The sequence below is a fragment of the Boleophthalmus pectinirostris genome, unplaced genomic scaffold (assembly GCF_026225935.1).
Source record: "Boleophthalmus pectinirostris isolate CB_2022bp ecotype Guang Dong unplaced genomic scaffold, ASM2622593v1 HiC_scaffold_1865, whole genome shotgun sequence".
NCBI lineage: Eukaryota > Metazoa > Chordata > Actinopteri > Gobiiformes > Gobiidae > Boleophthalmus > Boleophthalmus pectinirostris.
Window position 1 is genome coordinate 45,001 of NW_026571137.1, and position 5,000 is coordinate 50,000.

A 5,000-nucleotide genomic window follows, 5' to 3' on the forward strand; every position below is an offset into this window, starting at 1 on the left:
ATTAGTGACGTCAACAACGGACATTACAAAATAAAATAATCATATACATTTAAAGACTTTCCGACACCACCACTGCAACTTTCTGCTCTAATTATTTACTTTACTTTACTTTACTTTACAAACATTATCTCGAGGTCGGTAATTTGACCTGATAGAATCATTACAGCAACAGCACCCAGGGAATAATAGTTTTAAAATCTTATCCAAGTTTTTCAGGGATATTAATTTGATTAACAGGGTTTGAGTTATTATTTTTGCTTTAGTTACCAATTGATCACTCTTATTATTTATTTAATAATTAATTAATTTCAGTTCACACTCCATATCAGTTGGCAGCGGTAATGCACCTGGAGTTGTTTGCCAACCGCCGATAAAACGCTACAAAAAGAAGAAGAAGAAGAAGAAGAACGTACGGGACGAGAGAGCAGGAAGCAGGAAGCGAAAAGCGATTCGAACAAAAGCAGTCGGTATTTATTAAATATTATTCGGTATTAAAAAAATACACACTTGTAATTTTAGGAAATGTTTAGTAACACAACTGTAAACCTAAAATACGGCCATAACCCACAAAACTGGTAAATAAGTTTGTTTTGAAGTGCGTCAGCCTCGGAGCTTTGAGCTAAAAGTGTGGCTAATGTCCTGCAGCTAACACGATGTAAAAAGTCTGCTCAAACTTTCATGTTTGCCACCGAGTGGTTTTTATGAAGCTACGACGAGGAAACGAGCACGTTTTCACGGACATTGTACATCGTAACTTTTAAAGGTAATGTAATGTCATTGAAGCAAATCACAGCATATTTTTTATTTTAAATACAGTCAGCAAATACATGACACATGAAAATGTGAATGGTTGTGGAAAATTTGAGTAAAATAATATAGTTATTTGTAATTTTACTTTATTAACAATAATGACCTTGTCTATTACAATGTGTTTCTTTTGTCGTGTAGCTGCAGTACATTTTTTCAAACACACACACACACACACACACACACACAAACACAAACACACACACACGGTTTTGTGGGTGATATTTGATTATTTCCATTTTTGTGTCCATAAAAAAAAAAATCTGTTTATAACAGAGTGTGACACAGAGTCTGACAGTATCAATAGTTTTATTAATTACAAACAGAATAAAAAAAAAACTTGATTACTTGCTTGATTAAATAATAAAAACATAAAATACAGAGCATAGAAACACACACAAGGGTACTTTAACACTCAGGGATTTGCAAACACTAAACTCTGTGTGTGTGTGTGTGTGTGTGTGTGTGTTTTAATCAAGCCCAGGTGCTCTATTTTTGCAGCTTTGAAATCCTGTGTACCTCTTTAACTTGAGCTAATTCTTCTTCTCCTGTGTATGCACTTACAGGCTCAACAATTATAGCTTCATTCCATCTCTTAAACTTGTCATTGAATTTTATAGCAAAGGGGCCGTAAGGTTCAACTTTATAGCCAATGGTCTCCAGTGTTATCTGTTCGTATTTGTCAGAACCCAGAACTGCTTCCAAAGGACTGTCCACTGTAGTCGTGTTCTCACTGAAGCCGCACAAATTGTATAGGGTGTGCAAGCAATTTTCACCTGAAGAACTGGATTGTTGAAAACCCATTTTTGGTTGTGAAAGCATTTCCTGAACAGGGTCCGGTAAATACCTTATTAAATCTAATTTAGACATGGTCTGTCTTATTGCCTTCAAGCCCTCCACTCCCTCGCATTCAGACTGGTCTGGCCAATCATAGATGGTATCCGCTAAACACGAGACATAATCTGAACGAAAACCATTACCCCAACGCCATATCCGTGCAGGCTGAATACAACGAAGTGATAAATTTATTAGTCTGATACACAAAATCTGAGCCGATACTAAACATTTCAAGACATGGAATGCGATGCAAGTGGGCCTTGTTTCTGATAAAAATTCTATTCCGTCTTTACAGCCAAGGTTCCATGATCCAGCAGTTTCTCCGACGAACCAGCCAAAGGAGGGACCTCGGGCAATCAAACGATGGACCAATAATTGGAGAGTGAAAACTCTGGGAACCGAGGGGTGTATCTGCAAACAAGTGTGTAAATTCAGAATGGTACGACAAATTTCTTCGTTATTTGCATGAAATCCGCGGATTAACAATCCCTTTACGTGTGAGATAACGCGCACTGCTCCCAAAAAGGTCCAAGTGGTAGGTTTGATGAACAGCAAATTGCGAAGTTCAGCTTTTTGAGTGGCTGGCAGTTGTTTGATTTTTAGTTCAACGTGTCTAAATCCCATCACAGGAGTTTTAGAAAGATTAACTGTTCGATAGATCTGTGGGGCTGTGATCCAATTCTTAATCACACAGGGTATTGGTTTGTTGGAAAGTATGTGGCTAAGGTGAAGCAACTTGTATCGTAGAGGTGCTGCTTTCTGTTTTGCGGATTCCACGCCAGATAGCCAATTTTGCTCATGGCTCTCAGTGGCCACTCTGACAATTCCTATTGTACGATTTGGCTTCTGATGCCAGCCGCGGTCAGAAGGTGGCAAAGTTAGACCCGCGCAAGGATTCCGTATTGCTGAACAAAGAGACGGCACATTCTGAAGCTCTAAATCACTCACTCTACCCTTTGCAATAATGTCACAGGCTTCAAACTGAGGCCTGTACGCGGTTAAACCATAAGCCTGTATCTCCCGTGCAGAAAACCCCGTAGAAACCCAACGGGACTTGGCCATCTGTGTGACCGGTGTGGCAGCTGCTGCTTCTGCTGTAGCAGCTGCTGTCGCACACTGCACGGGTGTTGGACTGTCATCCGCGTATAGAGACATTTCTCAAAAGCGCTCTGTTTCAACTCTTGTATTACAGTTTCTCTTGAACACTGAGGGAACAAACTTAGCAACCATTCCTCTATCTCATGTGGGCCATTTTCACAAGCATTCACATTAAAATGATCAGTCCCTGTGCTCACACAGTTATAGTTACTGTCATCATAGCTGCCCACTTGGTTTTCTGCTGTGTCAACATCTAAAACACCACTTCTATAAGGTGACAACATGGGATCAGATGAATTGGCAGCTGGGGATAGACCAGATGACAAACAAGATGATATATGTTTTTCTGCTTGTATTTCCTCCTTGGCATCAGTAGTACTAGCCTTTAGTAGCCAAGTATTTAACAGTCCTGTGACTGGTGTAGATTTGTGTTCGCCCCCTGGCTGTTGTGTTTTTCTCCACGGTTCAATAAGTAACACACGTAGGGGTTCTTGAAAACCTAGGTTCTTAAGCAACACAGGGTTCCTCGTGCCAGTCACACTTGCGTGATTGTTCAGAGAGTGCGGCACTGTATTCACGGCCACCACTGACTTGAAGGTCAGTTTTGCTACCTCGGACAGGAGAGCACACCATGATGACTGATTGATCAAACCGTCCTGGCAAAATGTTGACAGTTGTAGTTGAATCTTGACATAACTAGACCACCTGAATAAGTTTGAGCCCTGTTCATTGTTCCAGGCGAATAATATAGATAAGCCAAGTTGCGCACAAGACAACCTGAAAGTTTTCTCTTCCTCTTCCAGATTATGTGATTTATAAAGCCGGTGCAGACAACAGGTGGGTAAAAAGGAGAGGACGTGTCCTGTTTCTCTGTGAACAAGGAATGCCTTGGTGAGATTCAGTTGTCTTTGATTGTCAATAATTTCTTCCATATACAAATGTCTGGGTGGTCTCTCACCCTTAAGACAAATGTCTCTTAATGAGCCCATTACATTTATTAGCACTCTCTGCATTTGACAGACAGTCTGCGTGTCAGCAGGTCTGCTGACACTGAAGGTACTAATCCAGTTTTCCAGCGTGTCCCATTCGCAGTTCAGAGTTGTGGCAATATGCATTGAGATATTTTTACCGTTTCCGACATCTTCTAAAAGGAGACAGTCGGGCATAGGCCACGTTACCTGTGCTGTTGGCTTGGATAAAATTCTCGTGAGCACTGACAAAAGTGTGTCTTCAATTTCCATTTTTGAAATCAAGAAATTTATCTTGAATGTAGTCATCTGACCTTTGGTGAACACTTTCATTCTACAAGCTGTATCAAAAACATGATGCTGTATTAGGAGTGCGCTACATGGCGAACAGACCTCCTGACATAAAAAGTGTTTAGTTAGACACTTGTGCAAAGGTAGAAAGTGTCTTTGACTGAAAGGCCGGAATCTTGGATTCCATGCGGAATGTCCTATGTGCAACTGTATATACCAGGGCACAGATATTTTCAGATATCTGAAACTTATAGCACTCTGATAATTCCACCATAGCTTCAAATATCTAGTACAGTCAAGTGGATCTAATGTGGACTCATCATTTCTTAATTGTGTGCTCACAAAGTTTGCAATTTGGAATTGCTCAGTCTCATTTTCAAAAAATGTGTAATGTTTGCTTCGCACAAGATCTAGGAATAGCATTATAAAAAACTGCTGATGCATAACTGCCAGATGTTGTAATCGCTTAAAGTCAGACTCTTCTTCCTCGGTTGTTTCAGTGGTGTGTGAAACATCAGAAGACAGGACAAACACTCGATTTTGTGTTGACACTGTGATACCTTTGCATAGATTACAATAGTGTGACACACTCTGTGGAAAGAAAGAACTCAGCCCAATGGGCCCCAGCAAGTTGTCAGGATGGTAGTAGAAGTCATTGTGTTTTCTTGGTACGATTGTCGACTGAACTGAACCTCCCAGCTGGAAGTCTGACAGATAGTTTATGATTTCATATGTTGAGGAAAACATGTCACCGCAGTGGTCCAGGGCGCCGGCGTGCAAGGCTGCAGCACATCGCTTCCATTTACATAGAACACTGGACTCCTCCATATTAGACCTAGAAAAACAGAAAGAGACAAACATGAGGAAACTCTGTTTCCCTACTCCTCTTACACATTACATAAAAAAATGGATAATTATAAAACTCATACACACACACACACACACACACACAATATAATCCCTAGCCGCACGCAGATGCAGTCTGCAGTCTGTTGCTGT

At 40.6% G+C, this 5,000-nt stretch overlaps 1 long non-coding RNA gene across 1 annotated transcript; it reads left to right on the forward strand.

Moving 5' to 3' along the window:
* Nucleotides 1-402: 402 nt before the first annotated feature.
* On the forward strand, nt 403-4,961 carry LOC110175194 (uncharacterized). Its single transcript, XR_008632260.1, has 3 exons — nt 403-763; nt 1,940-2,083; nt 3,546-4,961. It is a non-coding gene; the product is annotated as an uncharacterized LOC110175194 (long non-coding RNA).
* Nucleotides 4,962-5,000: the final 39 nt, after the last annotated feature.